Below are 22,955 nucleotides of genomic sequence, written 5' to 3'. Positions count from 1 at the left end.
TTAGAATTAGTTTTCCCTCTCAAGCCTCACTTATGTGTTCCTCTAGTGAAAAGGAAAATATAAAGGTTCTGTTTGCCCCTGTTAAAATTTCTTCGAAAACTCTTTGGACCTTTATATCAGGACCTTTTGGCAACAGCTGGAGGTTCTTCAGTCCACTTTGTGTGTAAGTAACTGGGAACTTGAGTCACATGTTCAGTTGAAGCTTAGAGGGTGGGGGCACAGAGAAGGCTTAGGGACACTTGAACTTGGTGACTCAGTTATAGACAGATGAGAGTGCCATAGAAGCCCAGGGAGGGGTCTTTGGGAAGGTGGGTAGGGGTGGGTGTGGACTGTGTCATAAAAAAAGGATCGGTGTGTGGGGTGAGGGTTGTTAAGGCAAGGGAGCAGAAATGTAGAGTGAGGGACCACGTGATCCTACTGAGTTGGAGCTTAACTCATTTGTCAGAGAACAAGGAGAGGCCTCATGGTGGACCCAAGAACTGTGGGAATGATGGAGGCAGGGAATTATGGGAGAGAAAGAGTCAAAACCCAAGCACAAGAGCATCTAAGTGGCATTCTGAATTCCTCTCCCTGGATGTTGAAGCATCCTTAAGCATGTCTTTTATAAGTAAATGCATGAATCCCAGTCTATAATAAGGCACTAATGTAAGACCTTTAAGAATTCTATGATAATTATATACTATATGTGTGCATTTCTGAGTCTTAATCCTCACAGCCACTAGTGTCTTATTCAATTTACACATATGCTCTCTCCACATGCACAGAAATATTATGAGGTTGTTCCTAATCAGATGTCTGAAGCTTACTTTTTTATACTCTTGAGAAAGCCAAGCTCATTTCTTCTTAGGTTTTTTGAAATACCGTTGCTTGAGACAGACTCATCATTAGATGACATCACTCAGTAGACCTGAGAGCTTCCACCCCTTACCTGGGGCTGTTTCACACACTGACTCCTGTCCACTCAATCTATTCCTGGCTCAGTAAAATGTCAGACCAGGCCTATGCGTCTGACCTGTGGGATCCTGAGGTGATGTCCAGCCCTTCTCCGCATCTCATCAGCTTGGTGGGGGGAGGATCCAACCGCAGATAAAGCAACAATGTGCAAAAAGAGATTGTTTTCTGGTTAAAGATGTTCTGAGAATAGAAATAGACAACATTAAGAAGTCACTTAGCAAATTTAACCTCAAACTGTCATTTGGGATGCATAGAATCAAGTATATTTCAGTAAAACTGACATATGAAGTCCTGTACTTATGATTTATAGTTATACAAAGACCAAAAGAACCCCAATATTTTAAAACCCAAGAAGCTCCTAGACTGGCCTATAAAACATCTGATGAACTGAGTTTAAAGTAAATCCACATGAGTCAGAAAGAGAGGGATAGACACAGAAAGACTGCATTCCTCTGGGGAACATAAAGTAACATAATAGAAGACTAACACCCAGGAGTGGCCAAGACTAGTACTAGGAATTTTGCTCCATGACTTGGAGGTTAGCCACACGTGCTAGGGGAAAAGGAAGCTCAGATAGGAAGAGAGCACCAAATAAAGGGTGTTGGGAGGATCCTCCCAGGATGGGAGAAGCATGCTGAAAGTAGACCAAACATGATTGCCACTCAATGCCTCTCTTGCAAACCACAGAACCCAAAAGGAGAGAGAGAACAAAAGGGAATGCGCTGCCACAGAGGCAAGGTGGGATGGGGGGGCGTGGGGGTGTGGGAGGGATGCTGGGACCCGTGGTGGTGGAGGATGGGCGCTGGTGTGTGGGAAGCTGGCCCTTTAACTGACCAAGGGCCTACGTGCCTGTGCTATGTATGGTTACCTTGGCCTATGTGACCCTGAACAAGCGGGTCCTGACTAGCGCAAATCTGGTACTGCATCTGCTCTGACCGCAGCCTATGAGCTATGTATGGTTATCTAAAAGAAAACATTTGTCACAGCTAGCCCAAGAATAAGAAGTAACTGACACTGACGAATCAAGCACATGAAACATGTAGTTTTTGTAACTCTCCTAACAATATATGATATGACCTAGTGATGTAATTGCCTTCTGTGATGTAAGCATAGTTTCCTGCGTCGCAAAGTATATAATACCGCTGCTGCCCTGAATAAAGTCCTGTCCTGTCCTGTCCTGTCCTGTCCTGTCCTGTCCTGTCCTGTGTCTTTATCTCTGTTTCTAAACTGCACTCTGTCTCTTGTGCCTTGTGTCTTCATTCGGTTGGTCCCTCCTTGCACCTACGGATCCTAGGGCCACCTCTGCGGGCTGGAGAGTGGTCTGGTGGGGCCCCCCGCACTGGTGGAGGGATGGGTACTTGATCATTGTGTAACTGAAACCCAAGCACAAAAATTTTAAGTCTATAACTGTACCTCATGGTGTTTCACTAATAAAAAAAAAAAAGTAAATTCACACCTAATTCACAGAATCTGATTATAAAAACCAGATCCCAGAGGGAGAACAGTGCAGTCTCCTGCCCCCGTGCCTGGCTATTCCTCGCCGGGGCCCCTTGGAGGGGAGCGGGTTGAGCTTTCCACCCTGCCCTGACCAGGGCCCCGGCAGCCGAAGACCTCCAGGACCAGCCACCACCATGCTGAGACCACTCTCCGCACACCTGAAGGTACCGGCAGAGGGACAAAGCCACGTGGGTTCCGGGGCTGAGATCTCCAAGCCTACTCGGATTGTAGTCGAGCATCCTCTACCCAGATTCTCCAAATTCCAGTAGGCGGGGGTCACACCCACCAACTGGGCCCCTGGCGGCCACGTGACATCTTATTATGACATCTCATTCCTACTTTGACAAACTGGCAGGCTACTGAATGTAGCCTGCCCACACGGCAGAGTCTGGCAAACTCCCCGTGGCATACCCAATATGCCAAATACCAGTAACAATGATGGGTCTCATTCTCCTAAAAAGCCTTGAATATAATCTCAGGGCTAGGATGAAGGAAACATTACTGGGGCCTGCTCGAGGCAATCGACAAATAACAGGATGATCTGATTGATCTGATTGAATTCAGCTATTTCAAAATCTTCTTTAAAATTTTTCTCATCTCTTGTTATTAGTCTTCATGGCCTGAAATGAATAGAGATATAGATATTTGTGAATAATTGAAGAAAATAACACTTTCAAAAATCTTATTATAATTCCTCTTTCTAATTTAAAAAAGATCATTGTGGTCAAGCCAACTCAGTCAAGGCATTCATTCATCTTAAGATAAAGAAAACGTTTGGAGAAGAGCGAAGCTCTAAGTGAGCATACAGCAAGGGAGAAGAAGAAAATATCCTTAAAGAGCGATTAGGCTGGTGTGCCAAAGGTTCACATCGAGATTCACTCAGAACAAATAAGTAATCACTTTATTGGTGAAACTGACAAATAGAAGTACATGTCCTCTCAAGCTGTCTCTCAAATCACACTCTCTGGCCTTAGTGTCTAAATGCCAGATGACTTAAGCAAATGTGACCTATACCTCCCCTTACTTTTTAATCTGCACTCTTTTTACTTTCTCTATCAGTGGAAAAGAGAGATGTGCCCGGAGCCAGAGGTTCTTCGTCCTCTTAGCTATTTCTTCGACGTTCTTGAGGGCGTTCCAAGCCACTCTCTTCCTCCTGCGCAGCTCGGGTGCCAGGTCATTTGTCATGTTGACCTCTCGACCTAGGTACACATAGCTGTTGCATTCGGAGATGGTCGTTCCATTGAGAGCGAATGGGGCGTCAGGAACAAGGCTGTTTCTCATAAACATTGTCTTCGTAAGATTCAGCTGTAGTCCTACCTTTCCACACTCACGGTCAAAGTCGGCCAGCATTTGTGCCGCTTGGCTGATGTTTGGTGTTATTAAAACAATGTCATCAGCAAAGCGGAGGTGGTGTAGTTGCCGACCATCTATCTTCACTCCCATTCCTTCCCATTCCAGTCGTCGCATGATGTTCTCGAGGGTGGCACTGAAGAGTTTCGGTGAAATGGTATCACCCTGCCGCACCCCTCTCTTGACATCAAAGATCACTTCTTTGTAGAATGGTGAGATCCTGGTAGTGAATCTGCAATACAGCTCACGGAGGATCCTGATGTATTGGGCTTGAATGCTAAGAGGACGAAGAACCTCCGGCTCTGGGCACATCTCTTTGATTCCACTGTTCTTCCTGCATTAACATATGCCTCAGAGACCTGGGCCCTACGCAAACAGAATGAGAACGCTATTCAGGTCTCCCAAAGAAGAATAGAAAGAGCTATGCTTGGAGTATCACATTTCACTCAAATGAGAGAAAGAATCCATAGTTCTGACATCCGTCGATGATCAAGAATCAGGGACGCTGTCTCATTTGCCAAGGTGTCGAAAATCAGATGGGCTGGTCACGTAATGAGATTTAAAGACGACCGCTGGACTAGAGCTGTTACCGACTGGATTCCACGGGATGTCAAAAGACCGCGTGGCCGCCCACCTTCCAGATGGTCAGACTTCTTCGTCAAGATCATGAACGATCGGTTTGAGGCCCTTCATGTTCCCAGAGCGAACAGATGCCATTGGGCTACACTAGCACGCGACAGGGACAAATGGAGACGTTACTGGCACCCGCTCGAGCAAATCGACGACTAACGGGAAGTTAAGTGATTAAGTGATTAAGTGATCAGTGGAGAAAGTTTCAGTAAAAGTGAAAAGCCAGACATTGGAGAATGAAGCAGTGAACAGTGAGTAAAGCTTGGGTAGCATTCTGTAGGAGGATTCTGGGCCATTTTCAAGACCTTATTTTCACTACTGATTTGGGAAATCAGAGGACGTCCATTTTTCAGAAAATCACAAGACAAAATAATTGGCAAAAGCACTTTCTGAGTAAATATGCTTCCTGTCCATGGGTCTGGCTGTCACTGAGGAGGTATCACTGAGGATCAATTACTCAGTGGATACTGGATGCTCAATAAAACTCAGGAGTGAGTTTAACAGTGAATTTGTAGTGCTGACTCCTCCTTGAGAAGACCTTGTCAGTGGCACCATCTCTGCTGGGGTTAGTGGGAAATCTGTTTATCCTTGTGTACTGCATCTCTTCACACCTGATTCCTCAATGCCGCACCTCAATGGACTCTTCTATATTTTTTTTTCATTGAGACTTTCCACCCATCTTGGCACAGAACTTACTATACCATTTGCCATTGTTCACTGATGCCTCTTCCATGCATGACTGACACCCCAATCCTGTTGTAGATGCTGTGGGTACCAGAATCTGCAGTTTTCAGACCTCACTCTCCATCATGAAATGCTTATCTTCTATTATTATTATTATATGGCTGGAGCGATAGCACAACAGATAGGGTGTTTGCCTTGCATGTGGCCGACCTGGCTGACCTGAGTTTGATTCCTCCAACCCTATTGGAGAGCATGGCAAGCTACTGAGAGTATCTCTCCCACACGGCAAAGCCTGGCAAGCTGCCCGTGATGTATTCAATATGCCAAACACAGTAACAATAAAGTATCACAATGGAGATGCAACTGGGCCCCCTCGAACAAATCGATGAACAATAGGAGGACAGTGCTACAGTGCTACATTATTACTCACTTCACTTAATCACTTAACTTCCCGTTAATTGTCGATTTGCTCCAGCGGGTGCCAGTAACGTCTCCATTTGTCCCTGTCGCGTGCTAGTGTAGCCCAATGGCATCTGTTCACTCTAGGAACATGAAGAGCCTCAAATAGATCGTTCATGATCTTGATGAAGAAGTCTGACCATCTGGTAGGTGGGTGGCCACGCGGTCTTTTGACATCCCGTGGAATCCAGTCGATAACAGCTCTAGTCCAGTGGTCGTCTTTAAATCTCATTACGTGACCAGCCCATCTGATTTTTGACACCTTGGCAAACGAGACAGCGTCCCTGATTCTTGATTGTCGACGGTTGTTGGAACTCTGGATTCTTTCTCTCATTTGAGTGAAATGTGATACTCCAAGCATAGCTCTTTCTATTCTTCTTTGGGAGACCTGAATAGCATTCTCATCCTGTTTGCATAGGGCCCAGGTCTCTGAGGCATATGTTAATGCAGGAAGAACAGTGGAATCAAAGAGATGTGCCCAGAGCCGGAGGTTCTTCATCCTCTTAGCTATTTCTTCAACGCCCTTGAAGGCATTCCAAGCCGCTTTCTTCCTCCTGCACAGCTCGGATGCCAGGTCATTTGTCATGTTGACTTCTTGACCTAGGCACACATAGCTGTTTCATTCGGAGATGGTCATTCCATTGAGAGCGAATGGGGCGTCAGGAACAAGGCTGTTTCTCATAAACATTGTCTTCATAAGATTCAGCTGTAGTCCTGCCTTTCCACACTCACGGTCAAAGTCGGCCAGCATTTGTGCCGCTTGGCTGATGTTTGGTGTTATTAAAACAATGTCATCAGCAAAGCAGAGGTGGTGTAGTTGCCGACCATCTATCTTCACTTCCATTCCTTCCCATTCCAGTCGTCACATGATGTTCTCGAGGGTGACACTGAAAAGTTTTGGTGAAATGGTATCACCCTGCCGAACCCCTCTCTTGACATCAATGATTATATCTTTGTAGAATGGTGAGATCCTGGTAGTGAATCCGCAATACAGCTCACGGAGGATCTTGATGTATTGGGCTTGAATGCCCTGGTTGGCTAGGGCTTCAATGACCGCTTCTGTCTCAACAGAAACAAAGGCCTTCTTTAAATTAATGAACGCTAAACAGAGCGGCATCCTGAACTCCTGAGAAACCTCAGTGAGCTTGGTTATCGTGTGGATATGGTTGATGGTGCTGAATCCCTTGCGAAACCTTGCTTGCTTGCATGGTTGTCCTTCATCTAGTGTTCTGCCAATCCTATTTAGGATGACTCGAGTGAACAACTTGTAGATGACAGACAATAGGCAGATTGGGGGATAGTTGCCAATGTCATGGATGCCTGCTTTCTAGAACAGTAGTACGGTCCTGCTAGTTTTCCATTGGGACGGAAACTTGCATTCAGACAGGTAGCGTGTAAAGAGTCGAGCCAGTGTATTGATGAGTACTGACGGCAGGTTCTTCAGGTGTTCAGGTCTGACCTTGTCTGGGCCAGGTGCTGTTCGTTTCTTTACTGACGAATTGGCGTGTCGGATTTCGGAAGGGAGAATATTGGGAACGACATATCCATCCTGTGGAATTTGGTATGTTGACAAGTGGACATGGCTATCGAAGAGATTTGAGTAGAAGTCATGGATAATATTCTCCATTGCCGTTCTGGAGGATGGGTCAGATCCATCAGGACGTCGGGGGGCAGTCATCTTGGTCTTTAGTTGGCGAAGGACAGGCAGGCGTTACGAATACTTTTCCCGGCTTCTGCCGCATCTACCAGCACTTCTGCTCTTCTCTCTTTGAGGTCTTCCTTTATCGCATCTCTGCACTGCTTTGCGAGCTCGGACATTAGCTTGCGGTTGCCTGAGGCATGCGCCAAACCACGTTGGCGAATAAGCTCAAGAGTTTTCGAAGACAGGCGTTTTTTTGTGTCTATCTCTCTCTTGGTGTTCCTCTCCTACCAGGACCAGATAAATACCCCACTGGCAGACCTCCACTACCGACACTACCTCCACTACCCAGCCGCCTCCACACTCCAGGACGCTTTCCGGACCCGCGCGGCCGCGAAGCAGCCGTGCAACACATCATAAGACACTAAATACCCATCTTCCGGAATTGCCCTACCATAGTTGATAGGGTTCAAATATGGTAACACCTATGAGGGCGATTAGAGGTCGCCCCCAAAGCCTCTATCCCTCTCGGAAAGACTGGCAAGCTACCGAGAGTATTCCGCCTGCATGGCAGAGCCTGGCAAGCTATCCGTTGTGTATGCGATATGCCAAAACCAGTAACTACAATGGGTCTCATTCACCTGACCCTGAAGGCTTCACTGACATGGCAGCACTGAGAAGGATGAGAAAGGAGAGGCCGATAAAATCTCAAGGCCGAACTACGCTGCCACAACGAAGGAAGACAAAAATGATCGTCTGTACTTTCAATGCACATATGCTAGCATCAGATGCATCCATTGAGGACCTGATGGTACAAGTGCGAAAGATCAAGTACGACATCATTGGTCTGACCGAGACAAGAAGGCACGAATCTCACCATGCTGTTTTCGACACTGGAGAAGAATTGTTCCTTGGAACATGCAATAAAAGAGGTGTCGGAGGCGTCGGTGTCCTTGTCAACACAAACTTGGCTATGAGCATTGATTCATTTGAATGCCTAACAACCCGAATCGGACATTTACATTTCAATAGATGTGGCTCACTGCTGGCAGTTTCTATCTTCGTTGTCTACGCACCAATATTTCATTATGATGAAAGAGAAATTGAGAAGTTCTACATGGAGCTGGAGAAGTTCTATAAAGAAGACCACACCTTCTACAAGATCATTATGGGTGATTTTAATGCCAAGATAGGACCGAAAAGATCAGCTGAAGAACTTCACATCAGGACCCATGGCCTAGAATGATATGAACAGGGTGAGAGTTCATCATGTCGACCAAGACATGATGGTAACTCACGATGGTAACTCATGATGGTAACTCACGATGGTAACTCACAGTTCCAGAAGGCAGAATCTAAACGTTGCACATGGGAGTCTCCCAGTGAACGATTCCACAACGAAATTGACCACATCATATTCAATCGATGGTTTTGCCTGACCGATGTCGCTGTTGTCCCAAAATTCCGAACGGGATTGGACCACCATCTCCTTCGTACAAAATTCTACTTCACAGAGTGGGGAGAAAGGGCTGCAAAGTTTAAAAAGAGAAATCCCAGAACGACCACCAACTGGGAGTTCTTTGGCACTATTGCGGCAACATGGGAAGATGCCACTCTTGACAGCATTAATGAGGAATACGATTGACTGGTTCAGCTACATTATTATTATTATTATTATTATTATTACAATATCACCGTGAGATACAGTTACAAGCTTTCATGTTTGAATTTTAGTCATACAATGATCAAACACCCATACCTCCACCAGCGCACATTCTCCACCACCAATATCCCCAGCATTTCTGCCCAAATCCCAACCCTCCCCCTGCCTCTTGGCAGACAATTTCCCCCATACTCTCTCTACTTTTGGGCATTTTTGTTTGCAATACAGATACTGAGAGACTATCACGTTTGGTTCTTTATCTACTTTCCGCACACATCTCCCATCCTAAGCGATCCCATCCTAAGTGATCATTGTCTTTGTGATCCCCTCTCTATCCCAACTGCCTCCTCCCCCAGCTCATGAGGCAGGCTTCCAATTATGGGGCAGTCTTCCTGGCCCTTTTGTCTACTGCCCTTGGGTATCAGTCTCATATTACGTTATTTTATATTCCACAAATGAGCACCGTCCTTCTATGTCTATTCCTCTCTTTCTGACTCATTTCACTTAGCATGATGCTCTTTATGACCATCCACTTATATCAATGCTGATCTTTCTATAACAGACATTGAGGGGCTGAAAAGGGTTCTATAGTTGTAGGATAGTGAAGAGTTGCTTTGCACAGGGCTGACCAGTTTGGTTACCAGCACCCCCTATAATCCCCTGGACTCTGCCAGATCCAGAACGGATCCCTAAACACAGAGACAGGAGTAATCCCTGAACACAGCCAGATGTGGCCCCCAAACAACAGCAACAACCACAAAACCTAGACATCAAGGTCCCTTGACACTCCAGAAGGACTCACTGGTTGCCAGGCACCTTATGTAAATATCTTCAGGGTATAGGGGAAACCTGAAGAGTCCAGGCAAAACCCAACACACACGCTGCAGTCAGGGGCTCTGTATGGAAATCAATAACTTTTCTAAGCACTGTTATAATGAAACAATGCTGAACTAATTGCTTGTTCTTGATCACCTACTATATGTGTAGCCTAGAAACAGACTCTTGCATCTCTTCTGGCTCATTAAGGTCCAGATGCTATTAAGTATCATTATCTAATTTCTTAATTTCCTTGCCCCTTTTCTTAAATACTCCATGGTTAGTATCCTTCATGACCAGGCTAATGAGGTACTTGACCTTTGGAGGTTGAAACTCTTGGAAAGAGCCTTTCTCTCAGATGGTAGGATTGCACATCTGCCAGTAGCTTTCTCTGCCAGGTGAGAAGGCATTTGTGTTGCTGGAGATGGAAATTCAAGTCTGGATAGAGCGTTCCCATTCAAGGAGGTTTCGGAGGTTTTCCTTCAGTACTCTCTGAAGCTGTTCCAACCCCTGCGTGTTCTGTTGAGCATTCCCAGTTTGCATTGGCGTTGTAGGCAGGGTCTGTGACCAACGCAATATCATGTGCCAAATAACCCCAGGGCTGTTTTATTTTATTTTTTATTTTTGCTTTTTGGGTCACACCCTGTGATGCACAGGGGTTACTCCTGGCTCATGCACTCAGGAATTACTCCTGGCAGTGCTCAGGAGACTATATGGGATGCTAAGAATCAAACCCAGGTCTATATGTGCAAGGCAAATGCCCTACCAGTTGTACTATCGCTCCAGCGCCCCCCCCCCCACCCAGGTTACTTGAATGCTCTGCTGCCGTCTGAAGTCTTAACAACTGTTCAAAAGATATTCTGTGTTCCCATTTTGCCCTGTGCTCCACAGCTCCAAATTCTGTAGTGGGCTTTCCTAGGGCAGACACCCAGGCTGTCCCAGAAGCAGGCAGTTAGTCCTCATGGTTGCTTTCACCCTTGCATCAACCACCCGTTCACCAGAGCCCCATCCATGGAACTGTGTCCTGCTTTTTCAGGGTTCTGCATTGCTTGTGGCAGTGCCCTGGAGTGTGGCACTTTGCCCAGTGCGGGAATTGTGGGACCCAGTACTAACTGCCGAGCATCCTTGAGACCACCCACACGTCACTTCCTTCCTTTCCTTGCTTCTGCCACACTCACTCAGCACCCACCCAAAGTCCTGGGCTTGCTTTCTTTTCCTTCTTTACTTATTTGTTTCTTTCCTCTTTCTTTCTTTCCTCTCTTCTTTTCTTTCTTTCTTTCTTTCTTTCTTTCTTTCTTTCTTCTATCCCTTCCTTCCTTCCTTCCTTCCTTCCTTCCTTCCTTCCTTCCTTCCTTCCTTCTTTCCTTCCCTACCTCCCTCCTTCTCTCTCTCTCTCTTTCTTTCTTTCTTTCTTAATGCGTCACCATGAGATACACAGTTACAAAGTTGTTCATGGTTGAGTTTCAGTCAAGCAGTGTTCTAACATCCATCCCTCCACAAGTGCACATTTTCCACCACCAATGTCCCCAGTTTGCCTCCCACCACCCTCCCCCAGCCTGTCTCTATGGCAGGCGCTTCCTCCCCTCCCCCCTCTGTCTTTTTCTCTCTTACTCTCTCTTTCTCTCTCCCTTTTGCGCATTGTGGTTTGCAATACAGGTACTGAGAGGTTTTCGTGTTTGTTACTTTACCTCCTTTCAGCATGCAGTTTTTATCCAGAGTGATCATTTCCAACTAGTTTATGTCATACTGGTCCCTTCTCTATTCCAACTACCTTCTCCCCCAGTACTTGCTGTATCCTGGACTATTTTTTAAATGAGTCAGTATAAGCTCAAAATTCAGACTATTCTGTGGAAGGAGAAAAGGGGGTGAGGGCTGCTGGGGAGACAGTGTCACAGCACCCCCCCCCTCTGGGGCACTTCCTCAGAACCCTCCCCCCTCCCCTTAATCCTCCTGTCTGTCTCCTGCTGCCGTCCACTTGCTCCATATTTGTTGTCACCCTCTTCCCCCTTCCTCAGATTCTCTCCAGGAACTCCAACGTCTGAAATCATTTCTTGGGCCAAAAATTGTCCTAAAAAATATTTCCAGGGAGTGAGCAGAGTGCTATCTCTACATTCATCTATTTGCAGGTGTGGCGGTGGGTGTCTGGCTGTGACATCACATTCCCTCATAGACCCTGTCTGGGATGAACAGTGATTTATTTCTAGGATGCAACATGCAAGTGGGACCCTGACACCTGCAGGACACTCCAGAGAAACTTTGCATCCTTCTGCAGATGTTTAACATCCCGTACTGCTTGCTCAAATCGTTTCTTCTTTGGGTAAGCTGGTCTGCCTCAGTTGTGGTATTGAGTCTTTCATTTATGCTGATTAATTATTCATGTTAAAGATTAATGTGAAAACTGTTTAAACACTTGCCAACAGCTCATAAAAATAATTTCAAATAATTGATTCTAAAGCCAGTAGGGAGATTTGTTGCAGGGCCACATTCACTGACAGATACCAGGCCATTCCCCAGCCCTGAGTGCAGGGTGTCCTTCATCCCACAGAAGCCTGTACCTTAGGGCTACTCATGGTGTTGCCATGGAGCCTTTACCAAGTGTATTATAGTTCTCTTCGCCTCTAGTTAACTATGCCTAGCTTACACGATGCACTTTCTTAAGTGACGTACAGCTGTGAAGTTCAGACCCATTGCTGCTTTCAAAGAGAAATGCAGAAGTGTGTGTAGTCTCACTTGTAAGGTAAAGGTAAAGGCCCTCCCGTTGATCGTCGATTTGCTCAAGCGGGCCCAATAACGTCTCCATTGGAGACTTTGTTGTTACTCTGTTTGGCATATCAAATACTCTCGGTAGCTTGCCGGGCTCTCCGAGAGGGGCGGAGGAATCGAACTCGGGTCGGCCATGTTGGCCGCTTGTAAGGCGAACGCCCTACCGCTGTGCTATCGCTCCAGTCCCTTGTATTTTAAATACAAGTCTCACTTGTATTTTAATATTTTTTCTTTTCTTTTCTTTTTGTGTCATACCTGTAATGCACAGGTGTATAAACTCAAAAAATACAGCAGTGGCAGCGGCTCTATCTCTCCCACCGCCCGCATTCGGTAGTCTCACGCCACTTCCCCCACCCCGGGGAGGTCGATGGCATTGGGCAGGTGAAGAAAGGAACGAGGGCCAGGCTGGTTGGTCTTAGTTGCAGTTTATTCCAATCCTCTCTCCATTCATTCCTGTCTCTCTCCTCTGCCTCCCCTTGCCCATTCTTTTTTTATTTATTTTTATTAGTGAGACATCATGAGGTACAGTTGCAGACTTACAAATTTTTGTGCTTGGGTTTCAATTATACAATGATCAAATACCCATCCCTCCACCAGTGCCCATTTCCCACCACCACGGATCCCAATATCCTTCCTACCGCCCATCCCCCCCATCCCACCCTGCCTCTGTGACCGCTTGCCCATTCTTACAGTCTCAATATATAACCCCCCATGAGGGATTGGGGTAACAATTACACATAGGTGTGGTCATGATCAATAGGGGTAGAATTCTTTGCCTCAGGGAAAGCCGCTTCTAGGACAGATTCTCATTATCAGATCAACCCACCCTAGAGCGGAATCTCTTGGGTGTGTTTCTCCTCTCCTTGTCCATATAAGCATATATAATATAAATCATTTTATATGGATATAGCAAGAAATACCTTAAACTTATAGAATTGCTCTCCTAGGGCCGTTTAAACCTCAGACTACAGTGCTCAGGCCAGATAGTCTTTCCTATCCCTTAGCGGGGTCTTAGTCTCGTAATTACTTTTGGATCATAACAGCATTTGTCTATGATCAAGCTCTTAACTAATAGTTAAGAATCGTGGCACTTTGGCCTGGCCCATTTTGATGCCAGGGTAGCTTACCACTTGCCCTGGGTCCATTTAGTCCCTCGTCGGGACCCTGGTTTTGGGGTGTTAGGAACTAAGGGAAACTGAAGCTTAAGTTGAGAAAGCAGTTTCCCGGGAGTGAATAATATTCAGAACCAATTAAATCCTAAGTTACAAAGCATGATATTAATGGTCTTCCTGTATCTATACAAAAAGGGCATTGCTTTAAAGTAAACTATTCAAAAGACATAAGGAGAGGAGAAAGGCAATATTAACTTACAATACAATTTCAGTGTCCTAGACGGATCTGACCTTAAAAATAATTAACAGATTCTGATTAGGGGAAAGCTGATTAACTGGTTGGGGAGGAGAGCATAGGGAAGAATTTACAGATAAACACAATGGAATGGAAGTGCCTCAGGAGCACTGTGATAAACCTGAGTTTCTCGTGGCAAGGGGGAAAGGGCAAACCAAAGTTAAGCCTAAAATATTTGGAGCTATATTCCAACACATAGGGGTGACTCCTGGCTCAGGAATTACTCCTGGCAGTGCTCGGGGGACCATATGGGATGCTGGGAATCAAACCCGGGTCGGCTGCGTGCAAGGCATATGTCCTACCCGCTGTACTATAGCTCCAGTCCCATTTTAATAATTTTTCATTCATTCATTCATCATCCTGTTATTCGTCGATTGCCTCGAGCAGGCCCCAGTAACGTCCCTTTCATCCTAGCCCTGAGATTATATTCAAGGCTCTTTAGGAGAATGAGACCCATCATTGTTACTGGTATTTGGCATATTTGGTACGCCACGGGGAGTTTGCCAGACTCTGCCCTGTGGGCAGGCTACATTCGAAAGCCTGCAAGTTTGTCCAAAGTAGGAATGAGATAATAAGATGTCATAAAAAGATGTCCTGATAAGATGTCGCACGGCCCCGAATGCGGCCGCACGGTTCCGGGAGCTGGATTTTATAGTCTCTGAGTCTTGGCCGCTGATGGGATTACATGGCGCCAGGGGGCCAGGTGGTGGGTGTGACCCCCGCCTACTGGAATTTGGAGGATCTGGGTGGAGGATGCTCGACTCCAATTCGAGTAGGCTTGGAGGTCTCGGCCCCGGAACCCGCGTGGCTTTGTCCCTCTGCCACTACCTTCATGTGTGCGGAGAGTGGTCTCGGCATGGTGGTGGCTGGTCCTGGAGGTCTTCCGCTGCCGGAGCCCTGGTCGGGGCGGGGAGGAAAGCTCAACCCGCTCCCCATTTTAATAATTTTTAATAAAAATAAATTGAAACGCAAAAATATTTTTCTGAAAGGCAGCACCAGGAATTTGCTTTTTGAATAGACTGAACACGGACCTTTCATTCATTATAGTTTCTGAACCATTTAAACTTTTAATCCTTAACCTGGCTAACATAAATATCATGAGCCACCTTAGAAATTCATTCAGGTATGGATGATGTTAAAATAGTTCCAGTATTTAGGGATGTCATATTACAAAGTAGATGAAGGCACAGGGCACATTTCCTATGGGCTGGAAGAAGGTGATGGAAACTCTTATCATTTACCTCTCATCCCCATGAAAAGAAGAGGAGACGGGATTCTCATTATGTCGACAGGGAACTCAAAAAGTTGAACACCTCTGTTCAAATGACATTGTCCTGGACTGGTTCCTAGAGAGTAACCAAGAGCAGGAAGGGTATGAAGATGATTAATGTCCTTTAAACCATTCTCAACTTCAGAGACATTGTTAGACTCCTAGGTCCTGTTTCTGAGACACATGTTTATGCTGCAGATGTTCAGAAATGTTACTTCAGAGCTAGTCTGGGATCTACATTGCCTGCCTGCTGTAATGGAGCAATTCCTAGCTATGCCTGTTTTTCTAGGTCAATGGAGACATTTCCATCTCAGGAATGAGTCCTCATGACTGACTGCAAGAAGGCAGCCGCATTTCTTAGCATCCTGCCCTCATGCCACTACATTCGAACCAGGAAAAGAAGATTTTACTCCCTGTAGGATAACATTGTTCTGTCCTTCCTGCATAGCCTCAGGTAGTTTAGATTTATTGGGTTGCTACCATCGCAGTGCTCCCATTCCTCTGTGTTTATTTGTAATTTCTTTCTTTGTGCTCTGTTGACTTGTAAATATTGTTTTTCTCTTCTCCCTAAGTTTTTTGCATAGTAGATTCAGAGCAATGTCCTTTTTGTATGGACACAAGAAGACAGTATATGCTATGTGTTTGTAATGTGACTCTTTTAGTGATATTTTCCTCCTGGGCATCTGTTCTCTCGACCGAAACCTCAGCTGCCCTTACTTCCTAGCACCCCCCAAAGCAGGGTCCTGACGAGGGATTGGATGGAACCAGGGCAAGTTATAAGCTATGTGCCACCCTGGCATTGAGATGGGCCTGGCCAAGGTGCCATAATGCTTAACTATAAGTTAAGAGGTTGGTCATGGACAAATGCTGTCATGATCCAAAAAGTAATAACTAGATTCGAACCCTGCTAGGGTTAGGAATGATTAATCTGGCCTGAGCGCTGTAGTCTGAGTTTGTGGCAAGATGTTCCCCTGTCCTACAAGCCTCAATGTATCTCTTACTGTGACCATACAGAAACAACTAGTATTAAGATGTTGATTGAGTTTTTTGATTGAGGAAATGAGAAAAAAACAAAGTTTTAGGAGTATTTTGCCCTTGAACAGTCAGGAAAGGCTTTGGAATACCCCAGGTAGTGTTTTCTTTGAAACTGGTGGGCCCTCAGGAAGGGCTTTCTTAAATTGATTTAGCTACCAGACTGGGTATGGCACGGGCCCAGAGGGCAAGAGGGAGAGAGAAAAGTAGGGATGGAGAGACTAGTGGATAAGAGGAAGAATCCAGAGAGCGGGGATGGAGGAATGAGGGCCTAGGAATGAAAAATGCATGAGATGGGAGAGATGAGAGATTGAATAAATGCAACTAATCATCAACCAGCTTGGCCCTCCTTCCTTTCTCTTTTCTTCGCTTGCCCATCGCTAACAGCTGTCCTTATCCAGTCCATACACAGCAGCTGGAGGGCACCGAACGCGGGCTGTGAGGGAGAGCCACCTGGAGAGCCCACGAACACACACCCTTCGGTGTGCATATTTCTTACCACTCCCTGATTTCCTTATCAGTCCATTAATAAGGGTTATGTTCACCTGTATGGAGTATATTACTGATGTTCACTGTGGCCTAAATAACCCAAAATATGGGATTATTAGGTTGATAAAAATAAAGACATTCTTACACTTTTATGACATCACGATCACGATCATGACCATCCTGTTATTCGTAGATTGCCTTGAGCAGGCCCCAGCAACGTCTCCTTTGTCCTAGCCCTGAGATTTTTTAAAAAGTGCCATATTCAAGGCTCTTTCAGAGTTAGGAGAATGAGACCCATCATTGTTACTGGTATTTGGCATATTGGGTACGCCACGGGGAGTTTGCCAGACTCTGCCGTGTGGGCAGGTTACATTTGGTCGCCTGCAAGTTTGTCCAAAGTAGGAATGAGATAATCGGCTGCGCGCTTCCGGGAGCTGGGTTTTATAGTCTCTGAGTCTTGGCTGTTGATGGGATTACACAGCGCCAGGGGGCCAGTTGGTGGGTGTGACCCCCGCCTACTGGAATTTGGAGGATCTGGGTGGAAGATGCTCAGCCCCATCCAAGTAGGCTTGGAGATCTCAGTCCCGGGACCCACATACCTTTGTTCTTCTGCTGGTACCTTCATGTGTGCGGAGAGTGGTCTCAGCATGGTGGTGGCTGGTTCTGGAGGTCTTCGGCTGCCAGATCCCTGGTCGGGGCAGGGAGGGAAACTCAACCCGCTCCCCTCCAAGGGGCCCCGGCAAGGACAGCCAGGCACGGGGGCAGGAGATTCGGCGCTGTTCTCTTCCAGGAGCTGGGTTTTATAGTCTCTGAGTCTTGGCCATTGATGGGATTACACGCCGCCAGGGGGCCAGTTGGTGGGTGTGACCCCCGCCTACTGGAATTTGGAGGATCTGGGAGAAGGATGCTCAGCCCCGATCTGAGTTTCTGTCTCTATTTCTGTCCTCCCGTTGTTCATCAATTTGCTTGAGCGGGCCCAGTAACGTCTCCATTGGAGACTTTGTTGTTACTGTGTTTGAGTGGGTTTGGAGATCTCAGTCCCAGAACCCGCATGCCTTTGTTCCTCTGCTGGTACCTTCATGTGTGCGGAGAGTGGTCTCAGCATGATGATGTCATATTTTTATGACATCATCCAAGATATTTCCATGATGAGAGGTCTGCCATTCATTATCATACACTTGCCTTTAATAGTGTATGGTGGCTAGACCTATTTTCATACAAGCAGGGGAAGGTAAAAAATCAGAGGAGAAAATAGTGCATTTTGATGACTGAGGAAGATCTCCTGGGGTATCCCTGACCTTCTACTTACAGTTGGCCAAAATCCAGAGATACCACCCCTTCTTTATGGGAGTATAGAAAATCTAGAGAAGGATTTTGGAACCATGAATTCAGCTAAAGTACTGCTATGAAAGGATGGCAGATCAGGAATTAGGATAATTACCCATCTCTAATATGAAGACACAAGAAATATTTTTAAAGGTTCCCAATAAACTTCCCTTGTGCTACTGATTGATTATGCCTAAAATATAATTACCAGATAAAATATAGGATTCCCAATTAAACAATAATGTCAGAAAAGAAATGGATACATTTAGTATACTTTATTATGTTGCAAAACTTGTTGCTGTTTTTTTTAAAAAAACAATGATTTTTGTCCTTTTATTTCCCATATTTATATATTTTTCGATTTATGACTTGTTGACTTATACTTCTATGACATTAAATAAATAGAATTATATCTAGATAAATTATTTTTAATTCTTATGTGATAATTTTTTTGTTTGAGTTTCAGTTTTATTAACATTTTTGTTGCTGTTTTATATGACATTCCAATTTATCAGGGCAACTGAACTGTTGATTGAATAAGTGTGATAATAATCTGCGAGAGATGTGGAGGAAGTGAGTGCTGGTGTATCCAGGATTTACTGTGTTTGAAAGGAAATGGGGGGATATGGTATGAGAGTGGCAATGGCCACCTATTCAACATTCAAGGCCACATCCAGAAAGTGACCCAACTAGGTCATTGGGGGTAAACCATATGATTTGAGACCATTACAAGATAATGTAAAGGCTATCTGTTATCAAGAACAGGTTTTAAACTACCTTTGGTATTTCATTGCCCACTAGTTTCCTTCAGGGATATTAGAATGTGTACAATTTTAATTTCAACAATTAAGGGTGGCAATTCTGACCCTCCTGAGCCATAAGTTTGTGGCTTCCTCAGTTGGTGACGCTGACCATCTTGCAGCCTAAACTCTCTGGGCCTAAGGATCTACTTTTCACCAAATTTGAGGCTAAATATGCATACTTTTCCAAGTCAACAAAAATATACTGACTTTTTTAGAGTCCCTTTTAAACCCTAAAACTTTGACCAGTGAATGGACTCCGATCATTAACTAATGTGGAAAAGTGGCACAAGTTAGGGTTGTACCAGACAACTGGGGTGCCAGGCACCCAGGGCATCACCCTTACTTTTACCTGCAACCCCTTCGTGGGATAAAGTGGTGATGCTCAGGCCTCTCGTACATCACATGGCATGTCACCCATTTGTGAATAATGTTCATATTTATGAGAGCCCCGAATCAGAAACAACCCAGATGCCATAAAGAGGAGGATTCACAGACAGATGAGGTGCATCCATCTAATGAAATACTGCTTGGAAATTAAAAAAAAGAGAACAAAGATTGAATATGTAATTTAATCTGGATAAACCTTAACGAGCTGATCAGTGAAGGAAAGAAGCAAAGCACGAAAGACAGCACCATGATGCAGGATTCCATCTGTGTGGAATGCCTAGGAAAGACAAACCTATACAGTCAGGAGGGAGATGTGGGGCCAAGTACAGAGAGAACTTATAGGGAGGTTAAGAGTCTGAACATGGGTTATCATATCACAGATTCTTCATGTTAGCAAAAGTTTGTTGAATTTAGAATTTAAGAGAGTAATTTTAGGATATATGATTTAACTCATCAATAAACTTTTGAAGAGTTTTGCTAATTTTTGTTTCCCAAAACTATAGTATAATGAAAGTATGAAAAGTCTTCTAGAGGCCTAGAGAAAAGTTTTCATTGGGATATTTATAAAGCTACACAATGCAATGATGCTTTTTGGTTTAAATGTATTACTTCTAATTTCAGTTTTTTAAATTATTATTCTGGCCTTTAATAAGTCCCTGTTATGACTCAGAATATTGTCTTAATATTTCCAGGGGACTTAAAATGCTGTCTATTACCAAATTATGGTTTAAAAATTATAAATGATAAAGATTTTTAATAAAGAAGATTGTCCAAATAAAGGGCTGGAGATATAGCACAGTGGGTAGGGCATTTGCCTTGCATGCGGCCTACATGGCTGACCCGAGTTCAATTCCTCTGCCCCTCTTGGAGAGCCCAGCAAGCTACCGAGAGTATCTTGCCCACAAGGCAAAGCCTGGAAAGTTACTCGTGACATATTCGATATGCCAAACACAGTAACAAGTGTCACAATGGAGATGTTACTGGGCCCACTTGAGCAAATTGATGAACAATGGGAGGACAGTTACAGTCCAAATAAGGTAAAAAAATTTAATTGAAAAATGAGATCTTGCCTTTCATGAAAACACAACTGAACCTTGAAGGTGCTATCCAAAGGAAAATAAGTGGATCATTTATGTGTCAAGTATAAACAATGAATCCAGCAAGAGCAAAATCTTAGATAAAGATGAGAGTGATTATTACCAGAGAGGAAGGGTCGCAAAATGAGATGGTGAGAAGGGGCCAACCATTTGGTGAGGGATGAAAACTAGTTTTTTTTTAAACTTATTGTAGTTTAGGGTATTATTTGCTAGTTTTGGTAGAATTATGATATACTGTATATACAGATATCAAATTATAGTGTTGAAGCCCTATAAACGAATGTTGTCAACAAAAAATATTCAATACGAAAAGTAATGTATCATAGATAAGGCTACAAAACATTGAAAATAGAAGAAAGCATAAAATATTGTTTAGGTTTTTTATTATTCTCCTGTAAGTAGAATGATATTCTTTGTCTACTCATATGTATTGCTCTGAACATCATATTAAAAATTCTCTAACCCACAAATAGTGTGATATTTTAATTCATTGTATAATTAATAGTAAAGACAAGCCTTTACAGAAGAGAGGGTGACTTAAATAAGCACCTCTCGTGACTTCAAAGGACATATTATGCAGAGCCAAAGCTAACTAACTCCAGAAATTTCTGAAAATCAAATAGCAGTAGCATCAGATGAACATTTATGGTGTATTGTGAAGAAGCCATCAATACACAGGCAATAAATGCCAAGAGTATACAAGTTCCAGTACATTAACCTCATGTTTCCTGTAAACTTCTAGTTTTTTTTTTTTAACTTTCAGTGTCAAGGTGAGTGTAATCAGAACCCAGATGTGTTTAAGATATTTGCCTTAATTCCAGAATTTCCTTCCAATTCCAGAACAAACAGAGGTAAACAAGTTAAAACCCAACCAATGTTTGACATTACAGGCACATTTGTGTTTTATTTTAAATGACTGAACCTAATTAAAGCCAGTTATTGATTGGTTCATTGGTTCTGGATTCTAATATCATCCTGTCATGCGTATCTAATATGATCAGAGAAAATGATTTTATGTTAGTTTTCAATTTGAAATTAAGCATGACAAGAGATGATTTATCTTTCCCAGTTTGCACATTCTGTTTTATTTTAAATTATAATATACATATAATTTAAATATATGGAGAAAATTTGATATACAGAATTGTGTGTGTGTGTACATATAGTACATATTGCTATACTTCAAGTGGCTCTACACTTTGTAGAAGGCATTTTACATACCAAACCTAGTCATACACTGAGCTTTAAGAATAACTAATAAATAATCTGGAGTAAGTTGACCTATCAAAAGAATTTATTGTTTATTTCTTTTTCAAAAAACAGGATTTCCACTATCAGGTCCCACTAATAGCAGTCAGTGAATATTCTGTGTGAGGAATATAACAATTACACAGAACCTTGATATGCAAATTAATTGTTATCTCATTTTACGTGGTGACAGCAAATGACTTGTCTTTTGATCTAGTGCAACAGATACACAGAAAACAATGAATGGAAAGGAGGTTTTCAGTCGGGATCTCCTGAACCCCGGGGATTAGAAATGTGGTAGGTATGCCTTTCTGTTAGTCCAGACCTAATCCTGTGAAATCAGAGGTTGGGATGGTGATGAGGTTCCTGTGAAGTGGAACTACAGTAACTGGCTCATGAGTGTTCTCACTAGGGGTGAACATTGTCTCCTTCTACCTGAGCTCTGACCTCTACACCCATGACATTGCTTTACACAATGAGCTCTAGGGGGCTGAGTAAGTGTGTAGAAACCCAAGCAAGTCAGCATCAGTTATCAGAGATTGCCAATACTAAAACTATTTTAAATAAGAAAACTTTGCTTGTTCAAAACACCATGATTTACCATGGGGATCTTGAGTGGAAATGGAGTGTTTCACACTGAATGAAATGAACTAGAGAAAAATAGGTACTGGATGATCTCACTTAACTGTGGGATAGAAGAAAATAAAACAAGAGGGTGGATATAAGCTGATCATGGATCAGAGGATGAGAGCACAGGGTGGCGCGGGGGGGGGGGGGAATTGGTGGATGAAGGTGACCACGGTCGTGTGCACTTTGGGGTAGGTTTCTGTGGACACCAAGGCTAAATGCCAACATGATTGTAAACACACAATGCAAACTATAGCTCTGTAGCTCTGTCCTCCCATTGTTCATCAATTTGCTGGAGCGGGCACCATTGTCTCCATTATGAGACTTGTTATTACTGTTTTTGGCATATTGAATATGCCACGGGGAGCTTGCCAGGCTCTCCATGCCAGCGGGATACTCTCAGTAGCTTGCCAGGTTCTCTGAGAGGGATGGAGGAATCGAACCCGGGTCGGCCACGAGCAAGGCAAACGCCCTACCTGCTGTGCTATTGCTGTAGCCATTGGCTAGGTCAATGGTAGTGGGTTATCAGAACTTATTAACGCTAGGATCACTAAACACAATCTATAGCACTGTAGCACTGTCCACCTGTTGTTCTTCGATTTGCTCGAGTGGACACCAGTAACATCTCCATTGTGAGACTAATTACTGTTTTTGGCATATTCAGTACATCATGAGTAGCTTGCCAGGCTTAGCTGTGCGGGCATAATACTCTTGATAACTCGCTGGGCTCCTCCTGTGCAGGCGGAATACTCTTGATAACTTGCTGGGCTCTCCAAGAGGGGCGGAGGAATTGAACCAGGGTCGGCCTTGTGCA

The sequence above is a fragment of the Sorex fumeus genome, unplaced genomic scaffold (genome assembly GCF_029834395.1).
Source record: "Sorex fumeus unplaced genomic scaffold, SorFum_2.1 ptg000264l, whole genome shotgun sequence".
NCBI classification, from domain to species: Eukaryota; Metazoa; Chordata; class Mammalia; order Eulipotyphla; family Soricidae; genus Sorex; species Sorex fumeus.
Note: the sequence above shows the minus strand (reverse complement) of the source record.